This window comes from Bacillus rossius (genome assembly GCF_032445375.1).
Source record: "Bacillus rossius redtenbacheri isolate Brsri chromosome 9 unlocalized genomic scaffold, Brsri_v3 Brsri_v3_scf9_2, whole genome shotgun sequence".
NCBI classification, from domain to species: Eukaryota; Metazoa; Arthropoda; class Insecta; order Phasmatodea; family Bacillidae; genus Bacillus; species Bacillus rossius.
In genome coordinates this window covers 30,808,619-30,827,282 of record NW_026962013.1, presented here as the reverse complement: position 1 = coordinate 30,827,282, position 18,664 = coordinate 30,808,619, and the positions used below count along the sequence as shown (strand labels likewise).

At 35.1% G+C, this 18,664-nt stretch overlaps 1 protein-coding gene and 2 non-coding genes across 4 annotated transcripts in view; 1 reads left to right on the top strand and 2 right to left on the bottom strand.

Moving 5' to 3' along the window:
* The window catches only part of LOC134543151 (prolyl 4-hydroxylase subunit alpha-1), a 119,228-nt gene extending 103,395 nt beyond the window's left edge, over window positions 1-15,833 (bottom strand). For both annotated transcript variants that reach the window (XM_063388009.1, XM_063388011.1), the window contains exon 1: window positions 15,715-15,833. The gene's annotated coding sequence lies outside the window, so the exon portion shown is untranslated. The remainder of the gene's footprint in view (window positions 1-15,714) is intronic.
* On the top strand, window positions 9,168-9,251 carry Trnal-cag (transfer RNA leucine (anticodon CAG)). Its single transcript has one exon. It is a non-coding gene; the product is annotated as a tRNA-Leu (tRNA).
* Trnay-gua (transfer RNA tyrosine (anticodon GUA)) lies at window positions 15,162-15,249 on the bottom strand. Its single transcript is given in 2 exon segments — window positions 15,162-15,197; window positions 15,213-15,249. It is a non-coding gene; the product is annotated as a tRNA-Tyr (tRNA).
* Window positions 15,834-18,664: the final 2,831 nt, after the last annotated feature.

Below are 18,664 nucleotides of genomic sequence, written 5' to 3'. Positions count from 1 at the left end.
AATTTTAGAGGCGAAAGTAATTGTGAAACGGGATGACGAAACGTAATCAAATCAACAAAACTAAGTTTTGAGGAACTCTTTAATTTTAATTTTAATACCACTCAGATCTCCGGCTGTTGCGTGCATACAGGCATAGAACGGCTAGCGAGATGACTTGTGACGGTCACACCCGACGAGAGAATCTCTTGGACCGCAGATGATCCCCCTTCTGAATCCTTCAGACTTGCGCCCTTGCTCCGGAAGAACAAAAAACCTAAGGGAAAACTGTGCATTCTGTACGGAAATCCAGTTTTTTTTTGTTTATTTGCACCATATTTAACACTTAACTTTATATGGTTTATTCAAAGAAAAAAAAATTACGATTTTCGTAAAAGAATCGTATTTATTTTAGCATTCTAAAGTTAACTTTCGCGAAGCCAAACTGCGCTCGCTAGCTATGCATGAGAACCGTGCTGCAAGGCAGTAAGCTAAAAGAGCATTTAGGATTGATTTTTTTTTTCGTGCTTATAATTCACATCCATCATGCTACGTATTCCTTGCCAAATGTTTCTAATTAGCTTTAACCAACAGAGCAGTCTTGGAGGCAGCCACGCGAGGTTCCTCCCGGCAATTATCCGCGCCGGAGATCCGGCGAACACGCGCGCTGGTCCAGGCGAGGTGAAGATACCCGGCCGCCGGATGTCGGACCGCAATCACACGAGGAAGTCATTATCTCAGACAAACCGTGAAACACCCCGCCTTCCACCCCCTTTCCCCTCCCTTTCCCCGCAGCGTCGACTCCGCACCTTGCGGAAAGTAACCTCCTTGGAGCCACGGAGGTATGGGTCATGCAAAAAGTAACCTCCTTGGAGCCACAGAGGTATGGATCATGCAAAAAGTAACCTCCTTGAAGCCACGGAGGTATGGGTCATGCAAAAAGTAACCTCCTTGGAGCCACGGAGGTATGGGTCATGCAAAAAGTAACCTCCTTGGAGCCAAAGAGGTATGGATCATGCAAAAAGTAACCTCCTTGGAGCCACAGAGGTATGGGTCATTCAAAAAGTAACCTCCTTGGAGCCACGCAGGTATGGATCCTGCATAAAGTAACCTCCTTGGAGCCACGGAGGTATGGGTCATGCAAAAAGTAATGTCCTTGAAGTCACGGAGGTATGGATCATGCAAAAAGTAACCTCCTAGGAGCCACGGAGGTATGGATCATGCAAAGAGTAACCTCCTTGAAGCCACGGAGGTATGGTTCATTCAAAAAGTAACCTCCTTGGAGCCACGCAGGTATGGATCCTGCAAAAAGTAACCTCCTTGGAGCCACGGAGATATGGGTCATGCAAAAAGTAATGTCCTTGAAGTCACGGAGGTATGGATCATGCAAAAAGTAACCTCCTTGAAGCCACAGAGGTATGGATCATGCAAAAAGTAACCTCCTTGATGCCACGGAGGTATGGGTCATGCAAAAAGTAACCTCCTTGGAGCCACGGAGGTATGGGTCATGCAAAAAGTAACCTCCTTGGAGCCACAGAGGTATGGATCATGCAAAAAGTAACCTCCTTGGAGCCACGGAGGTATGGGTCATTCAAAAAGTAACCTCCTTGGAGCCACGCAGGTATGGATCCTGCATAAAGTAACCTCCTTGGAGCCAAGGAGGTATGGGTCATGCAAAAAGTAATGTCCTTGAAGTCACGGAGGTATGGATCATGCAAAAAGTAACCTCCTAGGAGCCACGGAGGTATGGATCATGCAAAGAGTAACCTCCTTGAAGCCACGGAGGTATGGTTCATTCAAAAAGTAACCTCCTTGGAGCCACGCAGGTATGGATCCTGCAAAAAGTAACCTTCTTGGAGCCACGGAGATATGGGTCATGCAAAAAGTAATGTCCTTGAAGTCACGGAGGTATGGATCATGCAAAAAGTAACCTCCTTGAAGCCACAGAGGTATGGATCATGCAAAAAGTAACCTCCTTGATGCCACGGAGGTATGGGTCATGCAAAAAGTAACCTCCTTGGAGCCACGGAGGTATGGGTCATGCAAAAAGTAACCTCCTTGGAGCCACAGAGGTATGGATCATGCAAAAAGTAACCTCCTTGGAGCCACGGAGGTATGGGTCATTCAAAAAGTAACCTCCTTGGAGCCACGCAGGTATGGATCCTGCAAAAAGTAACCTCCTTGGAGCCACGGAGGTATGGGTCATTCAAAAAGTAACCTCCTTGGAGCCAAAGAGGTATGGATCCTGCAAAAAGTAACCTCCTTGGAGCCACGGAGGTATGGGTCATGCAAAAAGTAATGTCCTTGAAGTCACGGAGGTATGGATCATGCAAAAAGTAACCTCCTTGGAGCCACGGAGGTATGGATCATGCAAAGAGTAACCTCCTTGGAGCCACGGATGTATGGATCATGCAAAAAGTAACCTCCTTGGAGCCACGGAGGTATGGATCATGCCAAAAGTAACCTCCTTGGAGCCACGGAGGTATGGATCATGCAAAAAGTAACCTCCTTGGAGCCACGGAGGTATTAGTAGTCTACAGAGTGGGTGTATGATAACAAAAAGTAACCTGGCCAAATGGAGTGAGCATAAGACAAAAATTTAACCTCCTTGGAGCCAGGAAGGTATAATTCAATTAAATGGGTGCGTGGCAAATAAAAAAAAAACTCCTTGGAGCCACAGAGGTATTAGTAGTCTACGGAGTAAGTGTACGATAGCAAAAAGTAACCTCCTTGGAGCCACGGAGGTGTTGGATAATGGAGTGAGCGTATGACAAAAATTTAACCTCCTTGGAGCCAGGAAGGTATATTTCAATTAAATGGGTGCGTGACAAATGAAAACATCTTCCTTGGAGCCATAGAGGTATTAGTAGTCTACGGAGTGGGTGTACGATAACAAAAAGTAACCTCCTTGAAGCCACGGAGGTATTGGATAATGGAGTGAGCGTATGTATGACAAAAATTTAACTTCCTTGGAGCCAGGAAGGTATAATTCAATTAAATGGGTGTATGACGAATTGAAACAACCTCCTTGGAGCCACAGAGGTTTTAGTAGTCTACGGAGGTGTTGGACAATGGGGTGAGCGTATGAAAAAAAAAAAAAGTAACATCCTCGGAGCCAGGAAGGAATTACCAAACAATCCCATAAATATAAAATATAGTTACTCTCATCACTCACTCGCTGACTCTGCAACGCCAAAGAGATATGTATACCTTGGAGACAAGAGTATCACGAAGCACAAATATTAGCCTACCCCATAGAGATGCGTATAAAAACGAAAAAATAAAATAGTAAAAAATAGAGCAACATTTGAAAAACAGCTACATAAGTGGAACACGCCTTGATAATTAAATTAAAGTGTTTGTTATATTCATAATTAAACGCCTTGCGAATAGCTATGCTTAAATATTACACAAACGCTGCCACCCACCCTTTGTGTGTCGTGTGTGTGGCAGACCGCCATGGGTTGTCGAACTCACGACCGCCACGCTGGCGAGCCGGCACTGCGACACGCACACACATTTCAGGAGTCGACATGTGCGTCCAATCAGAGGGAGAGCAGTCACACACACACACGCGTCACGTGCCAGCAGATAATGAAGGAGGTGATACGTATCGCGGGACCTCCGCCCACAAACGCACGGAGAAAGTCACTGCACGTCACGGCACGCACACAGTTCCCAGAACCCTACAGCAGTCAGAACCTAACAGCCATCTGTCGACATCGACATCTCGCAGACATCAAAATTTTTTCAAGCAATGCGAAGCTTTGGGCCGATTTTATAAACACAAGAAATCAAGACCCGAAAACGTTATTCAACAATCTGATCTCTTTTTCTCTGATTCTCCATTTATACCGCTCTTCCTTCAGACTACAAGGGCGAAATTTTGTTTGATTTATTAATTTTCTTATTTGGGGGAGACAAGGGGGGGATAAAGAGGGGAGGGGATGAATCTACAGCCTTAGGGGTAACTGACCCAAGCCATCTCTCTAGGCAACAAGCGGAATATTTAACAAATTTATCGAATCCAAAATATTTACCTTAAAACCTAGTTTTGGGCGGTATTATTAGGTTTATCATCCCCGAATCATAGTTACGATTGCCTCAACAATGAGAGGATGCCGTTCAAATCTCGTAGTTGTCTTGTGCACGACGAGAAGACAGCCTTGCGCTTAGAGGCGATATCTCGCTATAAGTACCGGCGAGCGTCGCGCTTATCATCCCGCCTCACTATCACTTACACATCCTTGACTAGGCGAGCACCTTAATAAAAATAAATGTAAATAATTATTATAATATATGTATACATGAACATAAAATAACTTTTCACCCTGGGCCCCGCGCAGCCAGTACAACCTTTAGCTGAGTTGGGGCTCAGAACCACTTGACCTCCCAACTAGGCGGCAGCGAGTTCGAGTCACACGGCGGGTCGGGCACGAACTCGCGATGCCTCGGAAACAGAAGCTGACGCGCACAAAACTAGCGGGAAACGTAGCCTGCGGATCACAGCTGCTCACAGAAATCATGTTCCATGTCACGCGCTCGTCTTTTGGAGATATTTTTTCTGATAAATGAAATTATGTTTGTATGATTGATAAAATTTTTTCTCTCTTGCCATTTTAAATTCACTGCAAACTATGTACATGTATTTTTATTTTAAAAAAAAGTTTATCAGTTTTATATATTTTTGGATCAATGAAATACTCTACCTATTCTAAAAAAAAATGTTTGCTGTTAAAAAATTACCATTTTAAAGTAGTCAAGTTTTATTTTGGTTTCTCTAGTTTTCTATTTTTTGTAATTATGTAATTTTTGTAATATTTAATTTTCATTATATGAATAATAATATACAAAAATACAGCACGTAGCATAACTATACTAGTAGTACTCCTGATAAAACATAATTGTAAATGTATAAATACCTATGTTTAAAAAAGGAAATGAATAAATAAAAACATTTATAACTGCCCAAACGAATAAGATGTTCGGAGAACCATTTTTATAGGATGAATTTCTTCATTTTCACTACCTACCTGAAATTGGATAATGTTGGTTTGCAAGAGTTAAAAGTTATAATGATGACTTAACCTGGTTTTACGATTCATGGGAAAAATCCTCAAGCCTGATGGATTAAAAAAAATGCCAACAGACTTGAAATGTCTTTCAATGATGGTTTTCCCCACTCCCGTGGCTATTTACAAGTTATTTCCCCCTGACCTTTGCCCTATGGCACGACCCTTCAGTCTGCCGGTTCACGAACATGTCTCTCATCTTGATAAGATCTCGCTTCATAACAAGAACGAGCACTTTAATACCCGAGACTGACTTTGCATGTACGATTTTGAATCAAAAACAATCGCGTTCATTTATAATTAGGTACACCTTAATAAATAAAATACGCTTTTTTAAAAAAAAAATGGTATAACTGTAGACACACTTGATATTCTATAAAGTGTGCTCATCTAACGAATGTATAACTTTTCGTTAAAGAAAACAGAGAACACAGGCCTATGAAAGAAGCAGAAAACGAATGTCCTATAGATAGAGACCGGAAAAATTCGCGGGTTCAATTACATTCAGTATAGACTCCAATATCCTCTACACACTCGGGCAAATGCCACCTGTTCATTGGCTGCTGATTTGTAAGTCGTCTCGACTGGGTGGCCTGTGATTCTACACTTTTATCAGTGAGGGTCTCTAATTGGACCTCAGTCCTCCAGATTAACAGTGAACCAATGGCACAAGCAGCACTAAGGTATAATTATTTTGAATTTTAGCATGACACGAAATGAATTCGCGAATTTTTCAGGTCTCTACCTATAGATACTTAACGATGCATGTGAAGGGGAAACAGTTGGAACTGAAGCAAGTCATATTGATTGCAACCGATTTATAAAATAGCAAAATAGCAACATTTAAACATTTAATATTAAAGCTTTGCCTTCGTTAAGGCATAGATAACATATTAAGAAATTTACAAAATTAATAACACCTAGTAGTAGTAGTATATAAAGCCGGAGCTAGCCCAGGGTTTAAGGTGTGTAACGGCCGTCTTCTTGGATACTGAAGTCACGGTTGTCATCTTGGATGACCTTGACCTTTGACCTTGAACCCGGCGGCCATCATAGATCTTAGATCCACCATATTGGATTCCGCCATCGTATATTCCACCATTTTGTTTTCTAGAACTTTCCACCGTTTGCGATTATTACGCCACTGTTGCAATATTCGTTACGGCCGCCATATTGAAAATCCGTATTTATTATCAGAAAATAGAAAATTTTTTAAAATTAAAAAATTATTAATCCAAATTTTAATAAAATTTTAATTAAAAAAGCACTTACATCATGGAGTCCTTGTTTCGAAACCAAAGAGGGCAAAAATGGCGTCGGATCCTTCCTCCACGGAAAACACCGCATGGGGGAGAAACAATAATTACCGAGACTGAGACCTAGTTTTTTTGAAGTAGTTATGGGCCCGTCCGCTAGATAGTAGTTTTCATTATATATTGCTGACATAACTACATTAATTTATTAGGAGAAGTAATGTATAAGCTATTATCAGGCAAACAAACCAGAGAAAATTCACTCTATTTAGGTAGCCACTATTTTGTGGTGTGTAATGAAATGAGTTTTTGCACCTCCTGCTCCTTTATTTATTACATGACGGTTTATTACAAAACAGCTAAGTATTTTCGCATCGATTAAATTAGTTTTGCGCCGCCAAGGAGATAACTTAATATAACCAAAAAAACGTATTGTCTAAAAAAAAACTTTGTATGAGAACCTCTATTCCGATTTTTTTATTTGCTGTTAGTTATGGGTCCACCCAACAGATAGCGACACATGTCGCGTGAAACATGGTTTCAGTTTCCACTGTAAGAGTCGCACTTCTTTATTTCCCTCCTTGTTCTGTGAAACACCGCCTGACTGACCACTGACCACTGATGTCAAGGTATATATAACACCAGCTATGATTATGTCACGTCCGCCATCTTGTTTTCGTATACTGTAGGCTGCCATATTGTTTGCGCCTGATAGAGTGCGCTACGACCCTGTTAGTTTAATTTTTACCCAACAGAGTGCAGTAATGATTTATTACCGTGGCGCCCGCCACCTTTATGTAACATCCACTATATTGAACATCCATAATAATTTAGCTAGAAATTCAGGAAAATTTAAAAAAAAACTTATTAATTATTAATTGGTTCGATCCTTGCTCGCTCCAAAAAAATATAATTTAGTAAAATAACCAAAAAATTGACAGGTTAAAAAAATAAAACACCTCAAGTGCTTTTACAAACACTGCGGTGAAAAGTAAATATCGTCGCTTAAGAAACAATACTGCCAAATAATTTTTTTTAATTGTTTTTTGTTTCTCCATGGAAACACGTATTCTCACGCGGTGTTATCAAACAGTTTCTCCTGATTAAATATGTAAATATAATACAAACACAAGTTTTTGTAATTAGCAAATACTCACATATCGGAATTGTAAGCAGTAAACCAAGCTCCTTTTACTAGGCTAGCTTTAAGTATTGTAGTATGCACGTTTTTTTTTTTTTTTTTCATTTTATGTTAGGGAAGAAGTATAAGCAGTAAACCAGTAAGAATAGGTCGAGTTCTCTTTCAGGTGGCGTATATGTCTATATTGTCGGCACACGAACTCACAGAAATTCAGTGCGGAAGCACACACGTACTGAATAGCACTGCCGAATAATGGCAATTGCTTCTCTTGCAGACGGCCGCCAATCAAAAGAAAGTAACCGCTGCCTCTGAAGCAGCCATACCTTGCAGTCTAATTATCATTCTGATTTTTTTTTCCTTCGCGATAAATATCTGCCCGCAGTCATGCCGTAAAAACTTACAGGATAGAACTTTTTTTTTTAATCTATCGACCTTTTTTGATGTATAATAAATATCTTAGCTCTCGGTATACGGAATTTGGTAGGAGTAATTTCATGAATACGACGGAAGTAAAAAGAACGGAAATATGTAACAACCGCGGTGCTGCCATCTATGGCGGATGGCTCGAACAGAAATCTAAAAGACACAGAGAAAATCTAAAATATTAACTGTTTAATGAATTTTATCAAGCTGGGTAGAATTTTTTCAAGGTTTTTTTTTATTTTTAGTTTTTATCAAGTAGTTTCATTATATAGTTTAAAATTTCACTCTGCAAAACGAATGATTCGATAGTTGACGCAGCTGCTTAGACAGCGAATTCTAGCGGCGGGTGCGGAAACTAGATGTAATTCGCGTAAAGAAATATAGTTGAAAAAACTATTTTCGTATTTATTTATCACGCTCGGCATTATTAAATATAAAAAAAAAATTAATACGTTTTATTTTGTGTCCGAGTATCATATTATAATTGTATTTGCAAACTTAAAACACACGAACTTGCTCCTTACCGAGGTTAAATGTTACACATCACTGACGAGTATTTACTGAAAGAATCACAATTTTTTTTTATTCGCTGTGCCCTACTCACAGAATATAAATTGACTATTTTCATTATAAACCTTTTACTAGTAAACTGTTACACAATCCATACGACTGATACATAAATGGATAGGTGCGTAGATGCTCCTAACCATAAATTTAATCTCCACATGTTGAGGAAAGGATGGTTACAGAATTACCAACTAACCAGGACTTTTCAAATCGCTGCATTATTGTAAAACTATGATTTATCTTTCCCCGATATTTTATTAAGTTTGCGTAATTCCTGTCACTACGGCTACATACTTAGAATATGTACTTACTGCAGAAGCAATCTTTTCTTTTTTAAATTCTACTATAACTAAGAATAGGTTCAAATAAGTTTGGAGAAAATATATTCACTGCATTAAGTTAAGAAGATAATCTCGAAATTGAAAATATGCGCTTACTTGCAGGAACGATAAAGGGAATGGTGGAATTAGTCTGGTTTATTTATCTCTTCATTTGTCTTTAAGGAATTCGATGAATTCATTCAAAATCTTTTGAACACAATTTTTTTCACACACTAAAACAAAGCTATTCCAATATGTCATAAGTGGTAACACATTTAATCATATTTATACACACCATTACACTGTTATATTTAATAACAATAAACATTAAAACAAATTCAACAATAAAAATTATACAAGATACAATATTTTTAATAACTTATATGAGGTTCCAATACACCATTAACGAATATATGTCAGGATGGCCGAGTGGTCTAAGGCGCTGCGTTCAGGTCGCAGTCCACTTCTGTGGGCGTGGGTTCGAATCCCACTTCTGACAAATAGTATTTTTAATTTTTTCAGAAATCGTACCAAATACAATAAACAAATAGATGCTAACTAAACGTTTTGAACAAGTTACACGCTAACCATACAAACACATTAAAACGCGTAATTACGTTTATGGACATACCGAAAAATAAACATGTATGTTATTATTTCCTCAAACACAATATTTATAGTGCATGTATGCAGCAATTTGCAAAAGACCGCGTACTTTATGCATGTAATAAATTAGCTGAATTTCAGTGTCCTTTAATGAAATTAACTCATACAAGAAGGTCTATTTCAAGGGCATCAACTTGACGGTATATTTTTTTTTCTAATATCCAAAATTCAATCCTGATTATGGTCCTCTTTGTGTCTCGTAAGATAAAACTGTTTATTATCATGCGCCATTCCTTTCATATCCCCATACGACCATATGTTGTAACTAATAACCCGCGGTTTCGCTCCTGCAATTTCAGAGTAATGCAAAAAAAATCTTACCATTGAAAGAAAAGTATGTGTTAAAATTCCAAAAAACTGTTACTAAATAAACAGAAACAATAAATTGTCAAGTGCATAAAAGATTTATTTCATTTAAAAAAACTGTTAAAGAATGATATTTTTAATGTTGTTATAGGCAGACCTTTTTTTATTTTAAAGTTTAGTATAGTTTAGTTTACTACCTAATTTTCAAATTTCTGTTTCAGAGTGTTCGATGATATTTTTTTCCCTTAATTAAATCATACCATAGTATTAAACAAAAATCCCCATAATTTTTTACCCCTCTCCCATTTACCATACGAATGAAAATGTAAAAATTCAGAACTAAGTATATATTACAATATCCGCCAAGCTCATCTTTTTCCCCCACTTCATTTTACCGCAGATAGAAACTCCAAATAATTATAATACACACTTATAATTATATTGAGTTTTATTTTTCTTTAATGAATTCCATTACTTTTTTTATTTTTTGATTAATATTAACCCCTGTTACAACTGAAGATGTGATATTTCGAAGAACGTTTAATGAGAAAAAGTAGCTTATGGTATGTTTATTAATGTTTCCAATATCTTAAATCAAAGCTTAATTTGATGAGAAAAGATTATTTTTTAAAGTTCAAATAATGTTTAAAATATTTCCCCCTTTAAAAAGTAGAACTGCAGCAAGTTGGAAAAAAGAGTTGGATGATTTTGCATGTTTACAAATCATAACACATAACTTAAATTCCGCTTGATTAGCTACGACTTTTAAAACAAAACAAAAAAAAAAATAGCCGCTTTTTCACCTCTTTTGCAGTCAAATAAAAAAAGGTTAAGTTAGAAACATGATATTAAATGAAAATTTTTGTGGTTTATTCTTTCTCCGTTTCTTACCATCCTCTTAATTTGCTTGAATATTTGATTTACTACTATAAAAAGTAACTTGCAACCGTTTCACTGACTTTGGGGTCGAATATCGAAAAATGGTAACATTACTCTATTTAATTATTTATTTACGTTGTTCATGCTATTATTACATTCAGCTTTATGTGCTATGAAAATATGAAACTTTTTAATGATAAAACAAAACCTACTCCCTTTTCACACCCTTAAAAGACCAAATTCGAAAACTGTAAAAACACAATTCGGAACTCTATACATACCCCCTTTTTACCCATATTAAAAGACGAATTTTAATAAACGCAAAAAATACGCAATACCTAACTTCTATGCAATAATGTTTTAGTTATTTACTTCTAGTTAATCGAATTGAAAGTGTTAGATTTTCTGTTTTTTTAGACACACCTACCACTTTTACCAACCTAAGGGTTTGAATTACGCAAAATGGTTAAATTGTGATTAGTTGTTTTCCTATGTTTATTATTGGCAGTCAATTTTTATTTTATTATTTGCTTGATTAGATTCTAAATAAAAAATATTTATTTTAACACCATACTCACTCCTGTTACACCCCTTAGGACTGGAATTACGCAAAATATAAAATATTGTGTTTTTTTTTTGGGGGGGGGGGGGGTAGGGGTTTATTGGTCCCTACAATATATTTTGTTATGCTTGGTTAGCTTCAGAAATATAATTATGCTCAAACCATATTTACCTCTTTTTCACCTCTTCGGGGTTGAATTTCGCAAAATGGTAAAATTGTGGTTGGTAATTTTCGTATGTTTATTATTGGTACTAAAAATAATTAATTGAATTTAGTAATTGTGTTGATTACAATTATTTATTGATATTAAATTATTAATTTCATTTGAAAATATAATTAATAATCTTAAAACCATACTTACCCTTTTTCACCTCTTAAGGTTTGCATATCGCAAAATGTAAAAATTGTGGTTGGTATTTTTCGTATGTTTATTATTGGTACCCAATATAATTTATTAAGCTTAATTAAATTCGTAGATAAAATTATTAATCTCAAAAAATATTTAACCCCTTTTTCACCCTTTAGGGGTTGTATTTCGCAAAATATAAAACTCACTCGTGGTTGATAGTTTTCGTATGTTTATTATTGGTACCCAATATCATTTATAACGCTTAATTAAATTAGGATATATAATTATTAGTCTTCAAAAAGTACTTACCCATTTTTACACCTTAGGGGTTGAGTTTCGCAAAATATAAAAATTGTGGTTGGTAGTTTTGGTATCTTAATTATTTGAAATCAATATATTTTCGTATGCTTGATTAATTTCAGAGATATAATTAAATATCTTAAAATCCATATTTACCCCTTTTTACCCATTTAGGGGTCGAATTCTGTAATTATATATACCCTAGGTTTTGAGTTAGCCAAAGATCTTTCTAATATAAAACAAATCAAAATCTGTCAAGTAGTTTTCTATTGACGCTCAAACAAACAGACAAAAATTAAAAAAAAAAAAAAAAAAAAATTGAGTTCTCAATAATGTAAACCGCCATTTACAATAGTTTTTCCATTATTTTATCCTATTTACAAACATTTTGCCTCGAACAGTTTTATTATTAGTATAGATAGATATATAGTGATAGAATAAATTTCAAATAATCAGTGCATCAATTATTGCTCTATGTAAGATTTTATCCCATCACCACATTTTTATTATCCCTAGAAACAAACAAAAAAGTTGTAATAAAAAGTGTGGTAATTATGCACACGCAGGTCCTTACAAATCGTTACAACATTTGGATAGCACTATTTTATTTATAGAAATGCTACATTAGATATGTAAAAGATTAGTAACCTGATTAATGATTGTATTATTTATAAGATTTCATAACCACAAATCAACATTTCATAACTGCCCATTAAAATCACACAGTTTTTTCCATCAATACTTTATACCGCCTGTGTCAGATGATGTTTCGGCTTTAAAAAAATTCACATTTACAAACGAAACACATTCCCATTTTTATTTATCGTTGCCAACGAAAGGGAAGGAGAAAAAATGATATCGTAATTCTAGTTACAACACAAAATATTTATTATTCATCTGGAATATTTCGAATTTAATTTAAACCGTGGGCAATAAAGAAGCTGTTTGACTGTATTGAAAGAGAGGGGGTGTGTGGTACTGTTAGAGGTGGGTCGAAAAGTATCAACCTGATACTTAGTCACTGATACGCGCCTGTATCAGGAACGGCAAACGAATACACTTGAAAAGTATCAAGAACTTTAGTATCAGTTCAGAATTCGCCTGGAACAACACCACGGCCAATGTGCGCAGAACCCGATCGCAGATGACGGTCACTTGGGCGGAGCTTGTGAAAGGGGAGGGAGCAGGAACGACGAATAAGGGATAAAGAAGGGAAATAATGTAGGGGAGGAAGCGCAGGGGAAGGCGTTGAAGGAGAGGCGCAAAGCGAAATTGTTACGAGTCGTTTGGTTATTTTCCCACATCAAAGTACGCTCAGTGCGCAGTGCGTGCACAGTCTCGTTCAATAATAAAACTAATTAAATTTTAATATTAAAAAGTACATTAATACAAGATATAATATTTATATTTGTGCACCTAACAGCTATGAAAATGCAAATAAATTCTCAGTTGACACTAATAACAGATGTAATCAGCATTAGGACTTTTTTTTCCGAAAACAATTAGTAACTAGTGTTTTCATACATTAAAAGACTACGATTTTATCAAAAATTAAAAATAAAAAAATAGATACGTACATTAGTGAGCATACTATATCAATGTTTACGTTTCAAATGTTTCTTCAGATTAGTCGATGATAATTTATAACTCAGTTTTTGTTTACACAAATTACAATTAGCAAACTCATTATTTTCCGTAAAAAAATTCCACACAAATGAAGTATTTTTCCTGCACTTATCCATTCCTTATTTCACTATAAAGATAATAACTACAAAGCATGACAGCCCGCAACAATGTACATGGTGGTAATTAATACACGGCCAGGACGAACTGCAGTGAATGTTGAACTGATTGATACTGGCTGTATCAGGCAGGCATGAGAGTAACAGAGGTAGAGAATTACCGGGCGTGATAAATAATGTATCAGAGACACCGATACCTTTTTACGCTGGTGATGACGGCACGGAGGATGTGTACCCTGGAACGAGAATGCTGATACCTTGTCGCTTCCTGGGACCTCTACTTCTCTGATACAAAAGTATCAGATACTTGTAACTAAATACATTACTGTATCAGTTTCAGTTTGGAACAGATACCGAAAATTGCTGTAACAACCCACCTCTAGGTACTGTTAAGGGCTGATTTCATTAACATTGCATTAATAGATTTTCGGTTCATAAAATGGTTATTAATGTGACGGATTAATATGACGCGCGGATTGATAAAGATTTTTAACAAAGCACGTTATCTTTAAGGAATTACTATAAACAACTCATATCCAAATCAACGCCAACAATAAACTATTTTTTTTAGTTGTTTCTAGACATTAATTTTAAATTTATTTAACTAATATAATGGCTCTCACGCACTCTTTACAATACAAGTATATATAATACAGGAAAAAATTAGCATTTAACGTAGGAGCAATTAAAACTACGAGGACGATACTAAGCATAGTTAATAACAAGCAGATTAAAACCAAACCTACAATATTTTCAACTCTTTAGAAGTGTAAATTGAGAAAAGGGTAAAGATAAATTTTTAATTTTAGTTTTTTTTATATATACCAAACATCTAAACTTTAGCTTTATACGCTTAGGAAACATTATTATTTTTAATTACGTAACCCGGTTTTCACTAACTAAGAAGTAGAACTTCTGAAATTGGTAAAAAGGAGTTGGCAGTTTAGCGTATGTGTTAGTACAATATATGGACTATCTCTGTTCTAGTAGTATTAGTAATAATAATAATAATAATAATAATAATAATAATAATAGTAGTAGTAGTAGTAGTAGTAGTAGTAGTAGTAGTAGTAGTAGTAGTAGTAGTAGTAGTAGTAGTAGTAGTAGTAGTAGTAGTAGTAGTAGTAGTTCAAACGTGAACATACAAATTATATTCCATTTAAATTTATATGTTAGTAGAACCATCATTTTAAGAGAAAAAGATGAAAAAGCTTTCACAAAAATCATTTTAATACTTTAATAGAAGCTAATGTAATAATAATTGCTTATTCGCAATTAGTAATTTATCTCATTAATTTAATGAATACAATTTTACACTTTGCTCTAATTTCAATAAAGTCATGTTCTAAACATAATACGGTGTAAACGGAAACAGGTGTTCAAGATATAGGTATGAGTTTTGATTGCTTATAAACAGATTATAATAAACCATGGGCAATTACGCTTGTATTTGTTAAGTAATAGAATATTCCAAAGTTAGAATTATTACCGCAATTATAACTGCAATACATCTATATAATTTATGTAATTATTTCTCTTGAAACATATTGGCGCTAAACAGATAAATATTAATTTTTAATTTAACATCAAAACAACAAAATTTAATCCTCCGGGCCGGATTTGAACCAGCGACCTATGGATAACTGACATCACCACCTACAGTCCACCGCTCTACCAACTGAGCTACCAGAGGATTTCATATCTGTCCTAGCTTAATTTCAGTATATCTGTTGTTTCGGTTCTCTTCTTATAGATAAGCTCCGTAATTATATTTACATTGAAAATAAGCAAGCACATATAATTTTACATATACTAAATATCTACGAACAGGACTCATAAAACTATTTTTATCTCATGACATCCACCACTACATAGCGGAAACGCCTACACACTGTACCATGGATGCTGGAAGAACAGCTCAAAATAATCCATTTACTGGCTATTAAATCTAGGAGTATAAATTTATTTTTAAAACGGTTTGTCCACTAAATCTGATTCATTAAGTGGAGAAAAAAAATTGAATGGATATCAAACCGGAATTTGCTTCGTGGGAGGGACAATGTCATCAAAGACACGAGAGCACAAAGAAATAAATCTTCGGTATCATTTAACTACGGTAGCAAACTCCACCCTGGTACACATCAGAAAAATAACTTACCTTTCAAGAACACCTCGACTCAGCATCACAAGCACAACTCAACGAGCTCGCGATGTATTTTCCTATCTTCCCAGTAACAACATCGGAAAGCAGGTTTGCAGCTATAACCTGCGACAAGAGTGCTTCTACTGCCATCTGTTGGCGCTTATGAAACTATCGCTCTCGGAGCGCTGTCGTCGCCTATCGATCTAAGTTCAGATGGTGATGCTGCTGCTGCTACCTACAAAAACCTATTGATACTAAAATACTCCATGGCGGTAGCTTTACATTAGTCATTATTTGCAAATTTATAAGCATTTCAGCAACATTCCAAATGAACGCAATCCTTGGCATTACAATAATTTTCACCAATGTCTTTAATCACATGAACAAAAAATAAATTAAGAAGTTACAAACAATGTTGGCAAGAGTTTTTTTTAATTAAAAAAGGTCCTCTCTATGTATGGTGTATGTGTGTGTGTGTGTATATATATATATATATATATATATATATATATATATATATATATATACATTGATTATATATATGTATTCGAAGATCGTGCGTGTCCTCACCACAAGTTGTTTTCACTCTCGCGATATTAGGAAAACATGATCCAGTAAGACGTCTTGGAATAGTGCGACGTCTGACCTCCTATTTGCAGATGCTCTCATATGCTCCTGTTACTTGAAGCTAGTGATATCAAGCAAGACACGCCCATCAAAAAAAAATAACCTGCTCAATTAACCATGTAATTTAGTAATAAATTCATAATATGTCAAATATATATTTAATTGGAATTTTTTGAGCTGTGACACTTTAACAAGAATCTGCAGGTTTTATAGTTTGTTCTAAAACAAAAGCAAACAGAAATTAATATCGTCCAACACACGGTATAAGCATTATTGGGTAGATTAAATTTTTTTTTACTAATTGTAGCCGTTGCCATGGTGCGACTTTCGGAAAATGTTTATTATATATATATATATATATATATATATATATATCGCAGTTCACAAATCACTTCCAAACTCATACATAAAATCTAGTAGTGGAAAATCTAGGTCGAGTTCGTTAATGGGCAATATCCAACCGAAGGAATATAAACGGGAAAGCTTTATTTAAAAAAAAAAACAGAAAAATCGCTGTAGCTCCCATAATATGGAAAATATCACATCCGTTTCAACGTATTATAACTCGTAGGAGTAATACCAAAATCTTTTGTCTGAAAAAGTTTTTGTACGACCAACCATAACTGCAAGGGATGTAAAAATAGGTTTGGAGGAGAAAACAAATCATAACTCCCTTCGTTTGGCATAACATCAAATTCGTACCAATTATGTATTAATGTTATAATTTTTAGCTAAAACTTTTGTCTGAAACCATTTTTTATTAGACAAACCATTACTGCAAGGGGTTGAAAAACTAGGTAAGGGGTAGAATTTTTAACACACAATAACTCTCTTAATAGATACACTATAAAATCCGTTCAAATTGTTCGTAAAGCTTATAGTTTTATCGAAATCTTTTGTCTAAGACAATTTTTTATAGTATAAACCATTACTGAAAGGCGTTGAAAAAATCTTGAGCTTGAAATAAGAAAATATATAAAACTTCGCTACCATGAACTCTATCGAATGAGTGTTTATTTTTATTTAAATTTTAAAATATTGTTGAAAAATTTTATCTGAAGAAAATTATATATAAAAAATCATTACTGCAATGCAAGGGGTGTAAATAACAAGGGTGTAAAGACAAAAATGTATTTACTTTTTTAAAATAGTTATACTATCAAATCCATAATAATTTATTCTAAAACTCCTAAACGTTATCTGAATGTTTGGTTCAAACAATTTTTGATTAAACGAACTATTACCGTAAAAACTGGGGTTGAAATTAAATATATATATATACAGCTCCCTTAGTACCAAATTAGTCAGAATTTATTAATAACCATCTTAATATTACTTTAAACCTTTGTCCAGAAAAAAATTATACGACTATGCATTAGTGCAAGGAATGAAAAATAGTGTTTGAATACCTTCGTAGTAGGCATTCGGTGCTGGATGCATTAAGTTAAAGCATTCATAATATTTTCGCTCATGGAATATGAGAAAATATTTAATGGATTTTTTTAATACTGGCGAACATATAGGTTGTTATGTACATTAAGTTCTTAAAATGTTTATAAAAGTTTCCAAAATATTTCCAGAAGAAAAATAGTTACTTCGATATCTACCTACGCCTGTAAGCTGTGCCCAAAGGGATTTTTATATATTGAGATATTTCTTCTTGTAAGATGACATTTTACTTTTGTTTTTTAATTGAGTGAAATATGAGAAGGTACACAGAAGACATACCTTATACACGCACACACATATGAGTATATATGAATAGTATAAGAAGTGCTATTTTAAAATATCACAAATTAGGATTTTGGTGTATCTGTCTGTTTTAAATAGTTTTAAATTCTAAATGTTTACAATTAAGCTAATAAATAAAATCGGAACAGCAATATGCTGTATACAGCTAGAATATTTCTTGCATAAAACTACTAAGAAAGCTATATATTAAATGTTCTGATAATTTGGAAGTGCTTCACCACACATTTATCTCAATAACAGGTGGTTTATCCCGGAAGACGCTTCATCATACGCCATGAAGATTGTTTCAATTCCAATATATAACGGTGACTCCCTTGTACATATTTGGTGTTTGTTCCGTCCTATTCCGACCACATATTTGATATACGTTATTTTCGAGGTGTAAATGGTCAAACAAGTAATCATAATACATTTTACGAACTCTTTCGTGACATTGTTTTGACGTGACAACGTCTAATAAATCGATGAACGCCGGCTGCACGCACGAAAAAGTGTCCCGTTACGCAAATTGTTCCGTTACAGTGTATCCCGTTACGATCATTGTTCCTTTACGCTGTGTCCCGTCACGCTCATTGTTCCGTTACGT